This window comes from Zalophus californianus, chromosome 9 (assembly GCF_009762305.2).
Source record: "Zalophus californianus isolate mZalCal1 chromosome 9, mZalCal1.pri.v2, whole genome shotgun sequence".
Classification (NCBI taxonomy): domain Eukaryota; kingdom Metazoa; phylum Chordata; class Mammalia; order Carnivora; family Otariidae; genus Zalophus; species Zalophus californianus.
In genome coordinates this window covers 81,228,172-81,247,994 of record NC_045603.1, presented here as the reverse complement: position 1 = coordinate 81,247,994, position 19,823 = coordinate 81,228,172, and the positions used below count along the sequence as shown (strand labels likewise).

General features: G+C 37.3%; 1 protein-coding gene across 2 annotated transcripts in view; it reads right to left on the bottom strand.

Moving 5' to 3' along the window:
- Positions 1–218: 218 nt before the first annotated feature.
- The window catches only part of LMNTD1 (lamin tail domain containing 1), a 496,795-nt gene continuing 477,190 nt past the window's right edge, over positions 219–19,823 (bottom strand). Inside the window, exons 10-11 of one of the 2 annotated variants that reach the window (XR_003519677.1) lie at positions 19,034–19,166; positions 219–316 (exon numbers count right to left, since the gene is read on the bottom strand). The gene's annotated coding sequence lies outside the window, so the exon portion shown is untranslated. Of the gene's footprint in view, positions 317–18,232; positions 19,167–19,823 lie in introns of those variants that run through there. The other variant, XM_027592022.2, reaches the window with a different exon arrangement.

Here is a 19,823-nt window from a genome sequence, read left to right as displayed (position 1 = left end):
TGAGGCAGACGGTAGGCAGTGCAGTGTACGGTACAACACGGCGGCCTCTGTGGACTGGGGGGCTAGACTGCTTGTATTCTAATCCCAGTCCTGCCAGTTAGTAGCTGTGTGACCTTGGGCTTTTAGTGAGCCTCCCTGTACCTCAGTTTGTCATCTGTAAACCGAGAAAAACAGCAACACCTACCTCAGAGGATCGTCATGGGGATTAAAGGAGCCAGGGGATGTCGATGCGCCCAGCAAGCTGTGAGCACTAAAGATTGATAGCCAGGATCCCTTGATGAAGCACATTCAAGTAGAAGACTACTTGAAGTAGATCCTAATGCAAAATACAAATAAGGTGTCACCCAGGAGTTCCGACCTCTATCATGTGGAGAATTCTCTGAAAAGATTGGTTTTGGGTGCTTCAATAGCTCACATGGACTGAGTATTATTTACGAGGCACTGTGCTCAAGCACTTTTCCGGTTTGAATTTATTTAATCTTCATAATAATGACATAAGATAGGCACTGTTGCTGTTCCCATTTGACAGATGAGGAAATGGAGGTACACAGAAGCTAAGCACCCACTTCTCCCAGCAGTAGGCAGGACTACGTTGATGGGCCATATGGAGGTGGTTTGGGGCAGAGCTCCCTCATCCACAGCGTTCACATGCTAGCCACTGGGCTTAGAGCAGGGGACCACAGCCTGGTCTGGGAGAAGAGAGCGGGTAGGCTAAACCTTTGCAAATTCCCTTGTCCGCAGAGGGGGTGGTAAGAACCTGCAGGGCACACTTCTTATCCGCTCACCTAGAAGCCACTGCTGCAAGAAGCCACTTTCCTGCACCTATTAGCAGAGGACATGGCAGTGGAATGCTTTCCTAAAACTCAGGTACTTGGCATTCATGCAAACTGAAACAAAACAAAAACGAAAAACAACAACAACAACAACAACAAAAAACAAGGGAGGAATGGAATGGCTTTGTGGGGTGACATGACTCTTAGCACAACACTGAGGTGAGGCAGAGATGCCTTCTGGCCAGAAATACCCATCCTACCACATGTTCTGAAAACTCTCTTTCCAGAATTCCCTGTTTACAAAGGGAAGGACACAGGGAACGCGTTTAACTGTCTTCAGGTAACACGAATTACCAGTTAATCCCTCAGAGTGGCTATTTTACATGTATTTGATGAAAAGATTGAATTTAATGTCATCCAGCTGAGAACAAGAAAGGGAAAAAGAATAAGAAGCTAAATGGTGTGTGTGTTTGCGGGTTGAGAGTAAGGATGGGGGTGGCAAGCACAGGGGATCTGAGAGAGAATCTGGGCACCAGAGACAATTCTGCCTGCTTCCAATTTCTCTTAAACCAGCCTGGGAAATGCCATTCAAGAGGCCCTCATGTGATTCTTTGGCATGGATGTTGTAGAACGCTGACCCTTGGGAGAGGGCACACAGGAGTATTGTCTCTTTCATCTTTACAAACACTTTACTTTCTATTCAGCAACTGCCCTATGGCAATTGAAGTTCCCATCAGTCAAGCAGACATTAAGTGGCTTCTTATATAAATACTTACAGAGTTCTGACTTTGCAAGCCTCTCTGAAAAGCATTCTGTTTCTTATAAGTTCTTTGAAGTTTTCTATTGGCTCCAGCAAGTGTGTGCAGATCTATCCACAGATTGACATATTCTTGTGCAAATGAACTCCACAACAATAAAGTTATGTGAGAGAATATGCTCAAAATTCACTGCTGGAGCAGCCCCCTCAAAAGGTCATCCTTAGGTAGCATGATTGGGAAATTGCTTTTGCTGTTGATTATTGTCCTCATTTAGAATAGAGACTTTAAGAATGTTCTTATTCTTTTTAAATTTTAAAGCATTTGACAAATTTTTTAAAAAAGATTTTATTTATTTATTTGACAGAGAGAGACACAGCGAGAGAGGGAACACAGCAGGGGGAGTGGGAGAGGGAGAAGCAGGCTTCCCGCTGAGCAGGGAGCCCGATGCGGGGCTCGATCCCAGGACTCTGGGATCATGACCTGAGCTAAAGGCAGATGCTTAACGACTGAGCCACCCAGGCACCCCAGCATTTGACAATTTTAAGGATATGGATAAATTGAAGAATTTAAATTGAAGAAATTAAAAATAACTTGTACTTAAAATACTGAAACAGTTCCCATTAACAATTTTTACTCAGAATATACCTGTATCTCTGACTTTGTTTCCCTCTACCAACTGATCAACCAATCTGCCTATGGCCACAATAATATTTTGAGATATCAGCAAATTTTTATTGTAAATTTTATTGAATTATAATATACATATATAAAAGTGCATGAATCACAAGTGTACTGATGCACAAATCACTGTGTCTTTTTAAACTAAACACACCCATATGCCTAACACTAGCTCAAGAAATAGAAAGTTACCAGAATTGGTGTGTATTCCCTCTGCCTTTATTATACACTGAAGCCCTTTCTCTGCCTTATGCTAGAGTTTTCCAACTTCATGTCTTGGGAAAGGGAGGTCTCAGCAGATCATAGAAAAAAAAAAGAACTTTACTTTTTGACAGAGATCCAAGAATGAGAGACTTGGAAGAACATGAATAAGTCCTAGCTGATTTTTCTAACCGTAAGCCTAGATAAAGGATTCTTGGAGGGGCAAAGAGGAGAAAAGAAATAAAGTAAGCAAGTTAAGCAAAGACACCAGTGGGTCTCTCAGAAGGGAAACTGGCCCTGCCTGAAGTTCAGAAACTCTATCAGGGAAACTGGATAGGGCCTTTGATTCACATGGAAATGGTTCCAGATCCAGTAGCACCCGACTTTCAATACAGTGAAGTCCTTGTTCAATTCAACTAAAGAAGCCCTCATGAGCCATTTCTCAGTGTCATCTTCCATGTCCTAATATGCACATCCCAGATATGCAGGGGACTGATGCAGATGGTCCCTGGTCCTTACTTTCAGAAACATGGGCGTAGGTTTTTGTCCTGATCATGCCCATGGACCAAACTTGTCTGTGCATCAGAATTACCTGGGAAACTTGTTAAATATCCAGATTTCTTGTATATTTAAGACCCACCACTAAATTTAATCAGGCCTGGCAATCTGAATGTTGACCAACTCTACAAGTGATTATTACACAACCAGTCTGGCCTCCACTAGAGACTGGATTTGGGAAGTTGCTCTTCCAGTGGCCTGGGAACTATACCATTCTATCAGGACAAAGACTCAGGGCAGTGTGTCTGTGTCACCTGCAGAGCCCTTTTAGAAGCTACTGGTGGGAGGGGAGCAGCTCAAGTGGTAAGGCTCCTCTCCTGCCCTGCATTCAACAAGACCAGCCCATCCTACCCCAAGGTACTTGCATAAAGAACTACAACATTAAGAAAGGTTGGCAGACCACTTTCAATGCCACAGTGGCGACCATTATCAACCCCATCTTTGCTTTGTCATTTGTTTAATCAACAGAGGGATTTATGTGAAGATAAGAGTACCCCGGGATGAGGCCAAAGTCCTCTCTTCATTCCCTGAAGGGATGGTGTTGTTGTGACACTGCCGATCAGGCCTTCCTGGCATGAGGGCAGGGTCTGTAGGCCTCCCGAGGCTCCCAAGAGATGCTGCCATGGACTGCATTATGTCCTTCTCGCTAGAGGTCCTCTAGACCTGGCTATGGTGGCTTTTAGAGCTCTGTCGTCAATTATTAAAAGCATGGCAAGGGTGCAGAAAACATTTATAATAATGATAATGAATTTTAAATGCCAAGCCTATAGCACATTAATTTTTTTAACCCCTCTAGATGAGCTAAAAGTGAAAGCTCTAGAGGAGGGGAGGAGAAAAAGAATAAAGTGAAAGCTCCAAGTGTAATAACCCACTAGGATAATGTATGAGCCACTGATCAGTCACAACTAGCATATGTACTGCAAAAGCCAGCACCTGTCACCACCGATTGGGCCTACTTGTTTAGGGCTGCTACTGAATAGGATGAAGTCTCTGTCTGCCAATGGGAGCAACTTTTAAAAAATGGATAAAAAAGAAACCAGATGGGGAGAAATCTAGACTCTGAGACCCCCCCCCCCCCCCGCCCAGTAATCCTCCAAATGCAATACTGGAGAAGATACAAAAGGAACTCATAGGGACCAGGTGATTCCCATTCAAAAATGAGACTATCCAGGAAAAACAAAGGATGGAAAGGAGGTGATCACTGTGTCACTCAAAATCCTGGTGCTGGCTACAGTGTAGGATGTTGAATGTGCTAACTTCTTATTTAGATTCAGGAAGTAAGGATGGGAAAAATCAGAATTAGGTGGTGTTTATTTTGATTTGCTTTTATCCAAGTCAATTTCTTATTTCAGTATATCTTATATACGCAAAGGTACAAAATCATAAATTTATAGTTAGGTGAATTTTTACCAGATGAACTTGTCACTTTTGCAAGTGAGTACAGGGTGAAGAATTATCAGGTCCCTGGAAGGCCCATTTTGTCTCCTCCTCATCACTGGTTCCCATGAAGGAAATCACTATCCTAACTACTAACACGGGGGATTAGTTTTGCCTACTTTTGAACTTCACATAAATGGACTCATATGGCATGTACTCTTTTATATCTGGCTACTTTTACTGTGTTTGTGAGTTCATCTATGTATTTGTGTATAACTGTTCATTTTCATTACTATATAGTGTCCCATCCCTTGGACATACCATACATACCATAGATTTTCTACGCTGTTGCCAGACTATTTAAGGTTCTTTACAACTCTTGGCTATTACAAACAATGCTGCTATGAACTTGTTTGTGTGTTTTTAAAATAATCTTTATCTTTGACATTACTATAAGAGGAATTCAACTATTTTTATTTAAGAAGAACATGTTGAACATATGGCAAAATATTTTCTTGGAACTAAAAGTTACACTTCACTACCATTTTATTTTTATATAAAAATAAAATATTATGAGCATACATTTATCAATGGTACACACCACTACTTCCTCTTTTACTTTTTGAATAGTGGGAGGAAACTGCAAACACACGATTAGAGTATTAAGTATCAAGAAAGTTACATTTATGGGTAGGGCTCCTTTGGTTGAAAAGAGAAATTTAAATTTTTTATTTTTTAAAAATATTTTATTTATTTGTTTATTTCAGGTGGAGGGGGAGAGAAAGAGCATGAGCAGGTGGAAGTGTAGAGGGAAAGGAAGAGGGCGAGAGAGAATTTCAAGCAGACTGCACTGAGCACAGAGTCTGACGTGGGGCTTGATCTCATGACCCTGAGATCATGACCTGAACCAAAATCAAGAGCCAGATGCTTAACCAACTGAGTCACCCAGGTACCCCAAGAAGGGAAATTTATAATGGAGTTTTCTGCTTTTTATCATAGACCATAATCTGGGTGATCTTTTCCTGGTAAGAAATCCTTCTTTTTAAAGAGTTTATTTATTTGACAGAGAGAGCGTGAACAGGAGGAGGGCAGAGGGAGAGGGAGAAGCGAGAGGCAGCCCCCCCCTCCCCCCCGCAGAGCAGGGAGCCGATGCGGGGCTCGATCCCAGGACTCTGGGATCATGACCTGAGCCGAAGGCAGATGCTTAATTGACTGAGCCACCCAGGTGCCCCACTGGTAAGAAATCCTTAAGTCAATTCATAATACTTTATAATCTTATGTTAAAAGTTCATTTAAAACTGCTGTTTCCCCATGAATGTGTTCTAATTCTAATTTGTCTTGGCCAGGGTGTGGTGGGTGAGTGCCAGCTCAGTGGTGTTCTCCTGCGTATTCCGTAATGGCCATGTTGTCTCTGTGTATTAGCTAAGATCATGTTCAGCTCCACATTACAACAAAACAGTATGAAAGAAGACAAAATGACAGTGACTTAAGCCCGATATAGTTTATTTCTCTCTAGGTCTGGGGATATACTATGATATCCTTAAGATAGTATTGGTGATCCAAGCTTTTATTTTCCTTATCTGTTATCCTAAGCACTTGACTTCCATTCAGGTGGTCACCTCATGGTTCAATAGGGTTGCTAGTGATTCAACTGAAAGCTGGTCCATGTTATAGGGAAGAAGGAGGAGGAGAAGGAGGAGGTGAAGAGGGAGAAATTTTTTAACAGGTAGGGATGCCTGGGTGGCTCATTGGTTAAGCATCTGCCTTTGGCTCGAGACATGATTCCAGGGTGTTGGGACTGAGCCCCACATTGGGCTCCCTGCTCAGTGGGGAGTCTGCTTCTCCCTCTCCCTCTGCCCCCTACTTGTGTTCTTGCTCACTCTGCTCTCTCTCTCTCAAATAAATAAAAAATCTAAAAAAAAAAAAAAGAGAAAGATTTCTGAAGATTCCTTTTAAATCAAAACTTAACTATTTAGTTTACTCAGTAAGGTCAGCAGATACATACTTAAGTCACCAACATTTATTAATATATTGTCTCTTCTGATATGCATGCTTGTGTGCACACATACACATACACAGACACACACACACACACACTGACCCTTGAACAATACAAGGATTAGTAGGGGCGCCAACCCCCCATACAGTTGAAAATCCTAATATATTTTTGACTCCCCCAAAACTTTACTAATAGCCTACTGTTGACTGAAAGTCTTACTGATAACAGTTAACATTTTATGTTGTATGTACTATATAGTGTATTCTTACAATAAAGTAAGCTAGAGAAAAGAAAATGTTATTAAGGAAATCATAAGGAAGAGAAAATACATTTATGGTAGTGGTCTGTATTTATTGAAAAAAATCTGTGATAAGTGAATCCATGCAGTTTAAACCCATGTTGCTCAAAGGTCAGATATATATATCTCAAGATATAAAGAAAGTTGAAAATAAATTCATCAGGGTTTTCATTTAAAGGCTATAAGTCAAGCAATACTTTTTTTTTCTGAAACAAATCTCTTCAGCAGTATTTTTCTTTGTGGTAATGGAAAATAGCTAACTGTGGATGATTAGATGAAAGTGAAACAATTCGCAAAAACAGTTCAGAATATGTATGAAAACAAAATGGAGGCAAAAAACAAACATTAAAAAAAGAATTCTGCATACTCTAAACTTCAGGCTATAAAATGGCTGTTGTCAGCAGTGCATGTTTGACAGTTACGAGGTAAGGTGATTAATTGGCTGAGTGTGATTAGAATCAACAGAAGATATGTTGAGACCTAATTTAACACTTCATATTGATTCCAGAACCACACTAGCCTCAACAGTTTTCATTATCTCTAATTTTACATTTCCCAGTAATTATATTTTTTTACAGTTGTCAGAGATCATTAATCTTGAAGTTCTAAGACAATCTACTTTCATGAGAAAAAAAATTAAAGCCCAGGACTTAACACAAATCTAACTGCCACAATAAGACATTATTAATACTTATACGTTGACTCATTATACTTTTTCAGAATGTTTAAGAGTGTCTCTTTTCCTTATTAAAACAACAACAAAAAAACAGTTAAATTCTGGATGGATCCTTTGCTAATGTTCCCAGTGAGAATCAGTAATAAAATGTAAGAGATAAAGACAAGTAGTTCCTTCTAAAATGAAGAAACAGGAAGTGAAATTTATCACATTTTCAATTTTTTCAGAAGACGCACCTCTCATGTCTCTGAACTCCTATCCTCCTGGAGCCTAGCTGGGTGATTGTGTTTATTATGTTCAACCCCCTCACTTGAAAAGGCACAGGCCCAGGAAACAGCTGTTCACAATTAAATTAATTATCATTTGTCAACGACATTCTGAATGCTGTTCTGAGGCCCAGAAATTCTGTGTTCACAGAGGAGAATGTTGCCAGGCCACAGTGCACTTCAGAATGTGTGTTCACTTATATTAACCATTTCATTTGGAAAAGCATCTTTAAGGTTTTCAAAGCAGTGACAATATCTTTGTAAAACTATTGTCACATAATCCACTAACATTGCTCTCTTAAACTTTAGAGTGTTTGCTCATCAATTATCTAAGAATTTTTTATTCCCCTTGGATTTTGACACCGTACTTAAAAATCTAAGACAAGTAGCAGAGAATAAATTGGGTATAAGAAATAGCAGTGTGGTCCTTTAATAATGAATAGCTCATGGTTGAAGCTAAAGTTTCTTGGGTAGTAACCCCACAAAATTTATGAATTAAGATTCTAACCCTATAACCCCTTGGTTAAAATATTTCTTTGCTGAAATAAATAATCTGGAGAACTAAATAGGACTTGGAAGACCAAGAGCTTTAACTGTACTGATTAACCTTAAGGATTGTGTCTATTCGTGCAAAGCAAAGTTCAATCAGAAAGGGGATTAATCTCAAATTTGCCAGGTAATTGACAGAAAAAAGCAAATGTATTTAAGTTAACCTGGATAGTTACTTTTAAGTTTTTCTTGTGGAATTTCTTTTTTTTTAAAGAAATACAAGAATTTTTTGGAGTTAAGAATGGGGGAGTTAAATTTAGAAAATATTCATATTTTATTCAACTAGAGTTTTCAATTAAAGTTAAATTCTTCTCTCTAAATTATTTTTATTTTTAAAATAAACATGTCCATTAACATTTTTGTACACCAAGTAAATAAGCCAACATATAGAAATAATAATACACACAAATATGTTTCTTGAAGCTTTGTTTATAACAGGAAATATTTGGGAAATGATTTGAATATCCTGAGGTGAATAGATAAATAAAGTATGAGACTTGACCCGCTGGTCATTTTAAGTAGTTATGAAGACTATGAGACAACATGTACCATGCTTATGATAAAATTACATAAGAAAATCCAATGATATTATCGAAAAACAAAAGGAAGAAAAAAACCAGGATATAAAGGTTGTATGTACTGATTTCAAATGTACTTATTTCTATAGCTTTCAATATCTTTATGACATGGCTATAAATTTATTAGTATAATTTGAAATAATGTATTACATCTATTTTTATAGCAAAGAGAGATTGTGAAAACATTGCTGATAAAATCTAAAGAAAACCAGGAAGTTTAGTTTTTTGGAAACTATTGGAATTTAAATAAAAAAAAAACAGTTTACAAATATCCTTTTGAGCTTCCTGCTCCCCCACCCAACTCAGCTTCCCCTACTTGTTGAACATTTAAAAGTTTTTTCTTTCTTTTTTTTTTTAAGTGGAGACTAACATGGGGCTTCAACTCACAACCTTGAGATCAAGACCTGAGCTGAGATCAAGAGCTGGACACAACTCACTGAGCCACCCAGGTGCTGCTAAAAGTTTATAGGTCCCTAAAAGTCTATAATGTGTAATTTATTCTTCTCTAACACTATCTCATATTTCTAGCCCCTAAACTCCCCTTTTAAAAAAGATAGCAAGACATAAGGAAACAAACCTGCAACTAGCAAAGAAACACTATAGATAATGACAGACATCCATAGTGGTTTTTTGCTAGCTATAAAAGAACTAGCAAAAACTCCATTTGGCACTTTCAAAGAGGATTTACTTATATTTGTAAAAATTTCCTAACATAAGTGAAATTTAAACCATAATTCTTCCTTCAAGGATATCATTTCTGAAACACATGGCAATTACAAATCTTAAGGCAGATATATTCCTTAGTTGCCAAGGAACAAAAGGAATGATTTATTATCTAAACAGAATGTGTAAGTTCATAAAAGTTAAAAATGAAGCATTTACAGTTAAGGTGTGGACAAAAGGAAATCTTATTTAATGGGGGGTATGGAAGGGAATTTGGTAGATGAAATTACTTTTAAAATTTTTGTGAATAGCTTATGTTCAGAACTAAAGCCTTTCCTTTCTCTTTACTTTTGCACTATTAAACTATTTTGCTTTTTCTTCTGGAAATACAGGGTCATCAACATCTTCTTATATTGAGCTAGCAGTCTTGGTTGAATACAGAACTTAATCGGGAAGTATTTGTAAAGCTTCTGTAATCTTAGTTCTCTAATTAGTGCTTCTCTAACATTGACGTGCATACTAACCACCTAGGGATAGAAAGTATGTCTAGAGCTGATTCTAAGGTGATGAGTTTCTAATAAATTTCCAGGTGATTCAATGCAACTGTCTAAGACTAATCTTTGACTAGCACCACTCCAGAATACCAGAAGGCAAAGTTGCATGCCTTTGTAAAAAGTGAAATGAAAGTAGATAGTTGACAGAGGTGAGCCATAGAGTACTTGGCCAGATGTAAATAAAGCAACTGCAATTGAGCTCTAGTTGACTGCTGGTGTTGAGTGCCAATGTTGCCTGAGGATAAAATGAGAGCTATCTAGTTCAATGGCTTGCACAATGTAGGTGTTCAATAACTGGTTTTTCCTCTTCTTTCTACAAAAATAATTACCAAATGAAACTGCCAGCAAACATGTCCAAATAATATTTCAGCATTTTATACTGATAAAATCAAAAGCTGATTAGAGAATGGGCCAATGGGTATAATATAGAGTGCAGAAGACATTACTTAATAAATTTGAAATCAGGGTTTGTTTTGAAAGAAGACTGACTTACTTAGCAACCACAACAAAAAAGCTAGAAAGAGTAATTTTCCATAAGATAAGTAATAGGAAAGTCAATCATGGAAGTGGTGGGGTGGTTGGAGAGTTAGAACTGGATTAGGAAGCTAAGGAAATGGAGCTAAGAAGGAAGGTTGATGAAGCAACATGCTTTTATGGGAGCAGTGTCCTTGAGAAGCTCCCAGAGGTGGTATGAGATTGTGATTTATAATAAGAAATATGTATTTGATCTTCATCTCCATACCTGGCACAGAACTCTTGTAATTTCCTGTGATGAGAGCTTTTGTTATGTTAATTAGTTACTTTTGGAAAACATCTAAGGATGGGGGCTGGTTGCCAGGGGAGCCAACCTTGTGATTAGTGGGCTTAGTTCTACCCTCCTGACTGCTGGGGAGGAGGGGTGGGTCTGAATCAATTACCACTGGCCAATGATATAATCAATCATGCCTCTCTGTAATGAAGCCTCCATAAAGACCCAGAAGAATAGGATTTGGAGAGCTTCCTTGTTGGTGAACATGTGGGGATTCGAGGAGAGCAGTATGCTCTAGGACAGGGCATGGAAGCTCTGTGCCCCCTCCCCATACCTTGCCTTATGCCTCTCTTCCATCTGGCTGTTCCTGAGTTGTATCCTTTTATAATAAACTGGTAATCTAGTAAGTAAAATGCTTTTCTGAGTTCTGCAAGCTGCTTTAGTGAATTAATCTAACTCAAGGAAGGGGTCTTTGGATACCAGTGGGTCAGAAGAACAGGTGACAACCTGAACTTGTGAGGGGCCATGTGAAGTGGTGGTGGGGTGGTAGGCAGTTAGGTAGAACTGAGCCCTTTAACCTGTGAGACCTGATGCTATCTCCAGGTAGAGAGTGTTAGAATTGAGTTAAATTGTAAGACACCCAGCTAGGGTTGGAGAATTCCTTGGTGTGGGGGAAAAACTCACACATTGTAATTGGGTGCAGAATCTTTTTTAAAAAAGTAATGTCTACACTCATGACTCCAAGATCAAGAGTCAGATGCTCTACTGACTGAGACAACCAGGTGTCCCTGGGTGCAGAATTTGGTATGGGAATGTCCCAAAAACTTCAGAACTTACATGATAAACATTCAGTTCTAACTTCTTTGCTGTGCTGTAGACTAAGTGACACAAATCCTCTCTACTGCCCCAATACAATGTGTGCTGGACACATACAGCCTTATGTAGGAAGTACTTGGGATGTGGAGGATTCTGATACTATTCAGCCTGATTCTGGCAGTATCCAGTAATGTTCAGCTTGAGGGAAAGGACAGCACATGGAGAAGGTAAGACAAGAATAGCACATGGAGAATTCAGCAGGAGGAATTAGTGACCAGGGGGAACATAACCCCTAAACAATCAACAATCAAACCCCCAAGAGATGAGGGTTTCCCATGATGGGGGCAGGAAGAGTCACTGGGAACATTTAAGGAATTGGCAATTTACATAAAAATAAAATGCTAATTGAGACAGTAATATGCAAATAAATACAGAAGGGAGAAACATGATGTGACCAGAAATCAACAAGAAGATTTAACATACTTTAGATTTCGCTTCAGATTTCAAACTATAGGGAGTAAGCATCATTGTGGGATCTTGAGCCATAATATATGAGCTAATTTTCATTGTGGCAAAACTAATAGTGCAGGTTTAAAAAAATATAGGTCATTCTTATAGCATCATTTTTCTTTATTTTTTTGATAAAAGGTATCTATTTTTTTTAATTCAATTAATTAACATATAGTGTATTATTAGTTTCAGAGGTAGAGTTCAGTGATTCATCAGTCTTATATAATACCCAGTGCTCATTACATCATGTGTCCTCCTTAATGTCCATCACCCAGTTACCCCATCCCCCACTCCAACAACCCTCAGTTTGTTTCCTATGATTAAGAGTCTGTTATGGTTTGTCTCTCTGATTTTTGTCTTGTTTTATTTTTCCCTCCCTTCCCCTATGATTCTCTGTTTTGTTTCTTAAATTCCACATATGAGATCATATGATAATTGTCATTCTCTGATTGACTTATTTTACTTATCATAATACCCTCTAGTTCCATCCATGTCATTGCAAATGGCAAGATTTCATTTTTTGATGGCTGAGTAGTATTCCATTGTATGTATATATATATATATATATATATATATATATATATATATATATATATATATACCACATCTTCTTAATCCATTCATCTGTCGATGGACATCTGGGCTCTTTCCATAGTTTAGCTATTGTGGACATTGCTGCTATAAACATTGGTGTGGAGGTACCCTTTTTGATCACTACATTTGTATCTTTGGGGTAAATACCTGGTAGTGCAGTTCCTGGGTTATAGAGTAGCTCTATTTTCAACTTTTTGAGGAATATCCTTACTGTTTTCCAGAGTGATTGCACCAGCTTGCATTCCCATCAACAGTGTAAGAGGATTCCCCTTTCTCCACATCCCTGCGAACATCTATCGTTTCTTGTTTGTTAATTTTAGCTATTCTGACTGGTGTGAGGTGGTATCTCATTGTGGTTTTGATTTGTATTTTCCTGATGACAAGTAATGTTGAGCACTTTTTCATGTGTCTGTTGGCCATTTGGATGTCTTCTTTGCAGAAATGTCTGTTTATGTCTTCTGTGCATTTCTTGATTGGATTATTTGTTTTTTGGATGTTGAATTTGATAAGTTCTTTATAGATTTTGGATACTAGCTCTTTATCTGATAACACATTTGCAAATATCTTCTCCCATTCTGTCAGTTGTCTTTTGGTTTTGTCCACTGTTTCCTTAGCTGTGTAAAAGCTTTTTATTTTGATGAAGTCCCAAAAGTTCATTTTTGCCTTTGTTTCCCTTGCCTTTGGAGATGTGTCTAGTAGGAAGTTGCTGCAGCTGAGGTCACAGAGGTTGCTGCCTGTGTTCTCTTCTAGGATTTTGATGGATTCCTGTCTCACATTTAGGTCTTCATCCATGCATTTTGAGTCTATTTTTGTGTATGGTATAAGGAAATGGTCCAGTTTCATTCTTCTACATGTGATTGTCCAATTTTCCCAACACCATTTGTTAAAGATACTGTCTTTTTTCCACTGGATATTCTTTCCTGCTTCGTTGAAGATTAGTTGACCATAGAGTTGAGGGTCCATTTCTGGGTTCTCTATTCTGTTCCACTGATCTATGTGTCTGTTTTTATTATTAGCACATTTTTGAAAAGCCTTTTTAAAATTAGAATTATCTCCCCACCCCCCATGAAGTTTTAGCTGAAAATTCTGTAACATAGGGTTAGAATAATTCAAGCCAACTTTTCAATTTAGGTTCACACCTCCAGTCTTTCTCCTTAATAAAATACCTTCCTCAATTCCTGAGATAGCTCCTTGAATATGACGATTTCTCAGTAGCATATTTTCACAAAGGAGATTGGACAATATGCCATTATTAACTTGGTAACATGAGTTAATTGTACAGATTTGATATTGGCTTTAACATTAAATTCCTGGAGGATGGGGAATCCATCACACAAATCATGGCTACCTTCTTCGAGTATTTATTTGTATGCTTTGTTCTAACAGTAGATGATGGAGGTAAGGAGAATTTTAAGAAGCTTATCCTGACAGTAAAGACAGATCTTTACCCTGAAGCCAAAGCTAGATGTAATCAAACACTGCATTTGCTCAATGACTTTTAGGTTTTGTAACTTATATGTGTGTAGCTAGAAATGCTCTACTCCATATTTTTTTTCTCATTGAAAAAAATTTTTTGTTTGTTTTAAAGCAAGTCTTATAAAAAGTGTGTTTGGAAAAGGTTTCTTAGAAAAGTAGCCACCATATTATAGTGGAACAAATTCTCTCTCCATCTCTCACTTTCCCATGTACTGACAATTCCAAAGGCGAATCTGGAATTACTATTTCCTTTCTATAATGTTCAAACTTGGCCCCAGAACACAAAGCTCAGGATTGGCTCAATCTACCTTCCTACTCTCTTCTCCTTGTTCTTCCTTTCATTCCATATTCTACGCACACCAATATAAATGGGCATTTCTCAAAACCATCTGGTGCATTTACTTCATGCATGTGCTTGAAGCATCTTCACTTTTTTCTTAAAATCAGCTCCATGGCACCTATCTGGAATTCTTCATTCTCTAAGAAGCCACAGGATGTTGTGTTTAGCTTTACTGTAGTATGTCTTTGATTTTTTTTTGTTGTTGTTGTTACAAGCATGTTGCCCACTGGTATATGAACCCCATAAAACCATGAATCATGTATTTTTAAAATTCCAGTGTTTAGCATATAAAAGGTGCTCAAAAATATTTGGTGATTAAGAATGCATGACAGGAAAAAATAAGCTTGCAAAATGCAAACTAGCTAGACAACTACCAACCCTTCAAGATATATCTCCAGCTAATCTGCATAGATTTTAGTGATTTAAAGATAGAAAGATACTGAGAGGTCCTAGAAAGGTGGTGCAAGAAATTAAGAGGTAATTTATAATCTCTATAGCCCATTATTCTTTCAGGACAATATTTCAAATGGATTTCCCTTTTTCAAGTAAACTCACAATATACCTTAAGTAAAGATGAGGATGTCACAGTTTCGTGCCTGTTTTGTTGTGATTCTTTTAAATATCAGGATTCAACTGCTTCAGGGGATATACTTTATTTTCCAAGATTGGGGCAGACATTCCCACTTGAGATTAAAAAGACAAGATCAAATTGAAAAGAAGTACGTATTTTCTTGCTGATTTACAAATAGTGCTGGTTTTAAAACCAGCCACAAAATTCTCAGGCCTCCTTTAGAAAAGTGATGTCTATGTCCTCTCCCCTGAAATATAGGCTCTATAACTTCTTGACACGATGCCATGTCATTTTCTGCATCTAGATCTTAAGACATTGGTAGCTTCCACTTCCTGGTTCTTAGGACACTCACTCTTAGAACCTAGATAACTTGCATGAGGGAGCCCAAGCTGCCTTATGCAAAGGCCAATGTGGACATGAACATGCAGTCAGCACCAATTTGCCTGTCATTTGAATGAGCCATCTTGGGAGTAGATGTTTTCCTACCTTTCACCATCCCCAAGCTCCTTATAGTTCCCCTGTTTTTAGTAGAACAAGAAATATGAGAAATAAACTTGAAAATTAGTTCCTATGATATTTTAAAAGTTTTACATTTTCTCATACTGTGGTAAAATATAAACTACAGGCTGGTAGTTTCATGGCATTCAACCTACTAAAATGGTCTTTAGCATAAGAAAAGTAAAATATTAGGAAAGTGAAACTCTAAAAATGAAACAAAATTTCTACTTGTATCTAGTTTGTCTTGTAATGTATTCCAAATAATATGTATATGTCTGTATAGATATATTTCAAACCAGTATTTTTGCAAACATAAATGAATGGTAACCATTCTTATTATGTAAGTACAAAGTTGTATTGTTGCTCTACGTTTAAAACTTGCTCAGATGGTTAGATTCTAATGCCTCCTCTACTTGGACTTGGGATAAAGTGCCAAGAGTAGCAGGAGTTTACCTCCCAAAAGAACTCTAGCCCTGATACTGATCTGAAAATTTGGATTCCTCTTCAAAGCTCATTGGCAATTAACCAAAAACACTTCATCATCAGAACAATGTTTACCTTTTCACAATTATCTTTCATTATTTCCTGCCAAAATCATAAAATGTGTGTGTGTGTGTGTGTGTGTGAGAGAGAGAGAGAGAGAGAGACAGACAGACGGACAGACAGAAAGGGGAGGGGACAGGGAGAATGTGCTGAGGTAGGGCTTAAAATGTTCACCTATCTTGGAGGATATTCAGCAGTAGGTAGGGTTTTGGATTTCTTTTTCATTGTAATTCATCTAATTCATCCATCTGTAGATGAATTTGTTTCCCTAAACAATGAATATTATTTAGCAATGTTCATTATTCAAATGCTTTATGAAGTAATCCTCATAATTCCTATAAAGTAATTACAAACAGAGTGGGGCTGCTAACTTGCAGACGGCAATACTGAAGTGGCAAATTTCTGGAACTATAAGATAGAGCTCACTGTTATGTCAGGCTGCTGAAGCCTAAATGACGGTGTTGTCGCTTTCACTCGTAGAAACTTAGGAAAACAAAATACTCCAAACCCACATTCTTTCTTTGTAATCAATCCCTGAATAGGCTTGCCTGAGCATTTAGGCAGTTAATGATTTATAACCAGCAAAGGTGGGCCTATCTTTCCCCATCTATACGATTCTAGAGAGAAACTGACAGTTCTTAAATAGGAAAATAGTTGGGGCATTGTGCTAGAACACTCTGTGGTGACTTAACTGACAAGGAATCTACTACAAATCCCAGCACCAAGTATTTATTTCTTTTTCTTGCAGGGGCATACACTTTCTAAAAGTGAACTTCACAAAAGTAAACAATACTTAAATGTACCATATTTTTGACCACCCAGAGAGGAAATGATCTTAAAGAAGAGATCAGAGGAGATATTATGTTATTGATGAAGTGTCAATGAATCAAGAATATGTAGATGAAATTCTTCTGAAACTACACAATCTTTTAAGGAAAACTATTTGAGCTGAAACATGTTTTGCATTAGGAAATCTTTGCTCATATGAGGGAAATAATTGAAAACACCTGAAGCTTACATGCCACTTCTTTCATGTGTTTCTATCCAAATCTTTGAGGAAAGGAGGTTGGAAGTCTGTTATGGGTGAGATCGCTTATTGGCTATAGTTATTGGAGCCCTTTTGGTTGTATATTTATACTCCCAATGTGAACATGATATTCACAAATGCAGACAGCTGGAAGAAATTGTAAACCATGAAATAAGTTAACTTTTATTGTGCGCTCTCTGATGCCCTTGTAGTCTCCTCATAATGCCATGATTACACAGTTTCCATGGTAACCATGAAAAAGACAGAACAGCCTACACATTTAGCCAACATACGATTGATTCAAAGATCATACTTAATGGTTCAAAATGGTATAAGGTAATATTGACAGTTTTCCAAAAATGTGCAAGTCTATTCCTAAATGTCCAAAGAATGAGGAAATAATGTGATCAGTGTGGCCTGGTGGCAAGAAAATATTTATGTTGCATCACTATGCAGGGATAAATGTGAATCCTTTTTATATTAAACCAAAAAGTTATATGACAAATTTTTCTGTCAAGCAATGTATGTCTTCTCAAATGCTTTAGACTGGCATATGATGTTTACTTTTTGCCTTGGAAATACTAATCAGATTTTATTAAAGTTATTTTTAAATCATTTTAACTATTTTTAAGTGGACAATTCAGTGGCATTGAGTACACTCACGGTATTGTACAACCATCTTCACTATTTCCAGAACTTTTTCATCATCCCAAAAGATAGATTCTATACCCATTAAATAATAACTCCCCATTCCCTTCTTCCTCTAGTCCCTTGTAAACTGTATTATATTTTCCACTTGTATAAATTTGCCTATTCTAGGTACCTCAGATAAATGGAATCATAAAATATTTGTCCTTTTGTGTCTGGCTTATTTCACTTAGCATTAACATTTTTAAGGTTTACCCATGTTGTAGCATATATTAGAATTTAATTTTTTAATGAATGAATAATATCATTATATTGTATATACCACATTTTTAAAAATCCATTCATCTGTTGATGGACACTTGCATTGGTTCCACCTTTCAGCTATTATGAATAATGCTGCTATGAACATTGGTATACAAGTATGTGTTTGAGTCCCTTGGTATACGACTTTTTAAAAAATGAAGTATCTTAGTTTTTAGTGTTTGAATGTAATAAAACAAAATTCAATGTCACCACAGGATGGGTTTTTGGGTTATTTTGCTTTTCTTTATTTTTTTTAAACAGATACTGGGAAAAATCCTTACTTTCTCACTCCTCACATTCTAGGACTGTATATGCCCCATCTTTCTTCATATGCTATATAAATACACATAAATCAATGTAAATTAAATTAAGTTAAGCAGGTTTACATGGTATAGATTGGATGTGTTTCTCAGAAAGGGAAACAATCATACCTTCTGACTACACAGAGAGTCAACATTACAAATGAGCAAATTTCATTATTTTTTAAATTCTATACTTGTGATAGGTATAGAATAAGATTGTTAAGGAATAAGGAGTAAGAATGTGGGAAAAAAAGTGCTCCCTTAGATTAGTTGAAACATTCTTGGCATTTCCCTTCCATGGGATTTTGTACTTAGTACTGCAGCTAGAAGACACGATTTTGGATAAATTTGAGGTAAGTGTAGGCAGGTTTAAAAACTCCCAACCAGTTACTCCATGGAAACCTCATCTACTACTTTCAGTCATTAGGAAGCTCAGTTAATCCATGCTTTAATGAGAGAGACCAGATTCCAAGTGTAAAGAATCAGACAGACCACAGATTCAGAATTCCTGAGACGTGCTTTTGGAAAATGCTTCTGCAGAAATGGTGGGATGGTAGACCTAACAGACAGGCAGGTTATAACAGAAATTAGTGATGGGGGAACATCATGTGCATAATGTGAAGACTGGGATGGTTTTACTTTTGACCAATGTTTCTCTTCTTAACAGCCCAGCAAACAAATGGTTTAACTTGACCACAAACTCTATTTCCTTCTTTAAGAAAAGATTACCGTAAAGTCCGGAAGAATTATCTTTTCAAAAAGAAACCATTTTCTTGCTTGCTGCTGGCTTCCTCTCCTTTGCGGAAGGCTGTCTGTGACATGTTGGGCATCCTTGTATTCTCTAGATTTGGATATTATTGTCCTGAACAAAAAAACAAAATGGCAATGCATGGTGAAATATAACACAGACTGCAAATATGCTGAAATTGTTATAGAATAAAAGTTGAGATGTTTAGAATCTTTCGTTTGCCTTAATCTTAAATTAAGATTATGGCAGTAAAATAGCAGATCTTGAACATACTCACTGAGGACAATAATAGGAGGGAGGAAATTATTCTGTGATACCTCAACCTTTGCCAAGGTGAAAGGATGATTCATTTTTTTTCCTCTTTTGTAAATCAACTCTGTAACGTGTGCTTGTTTAGGTTACAGTTTTAATGATGATTTATGATGCAGAGGACTCTTTGATTGTTAAGCAGCATAGTTATTTCATTAGCTGGTCATGGATATTGTTTACTTCTGGTCTTAAATATGAAGATCAAAATTGTTCTGAGGCAACCAGTCTAATGACCCATTTTGAAATGTTCATGCCCTTCATTTCCTTCTTGATGGGACTTGAATAGTACCTCACTATCTTTTCCATTAAATGTCTAAGATGTTCCCTGGATTTAAAATGTACTAGGTAATACATATAAAAATGTAATAAAAAGGGGAAAGTTTCCTTTCTCTCTGTGTGCAACTGGTTGAGTCTTCTCCAGGGATCTTGACAGGAGACCTCACAGTCTGAGAAGTTTATGTT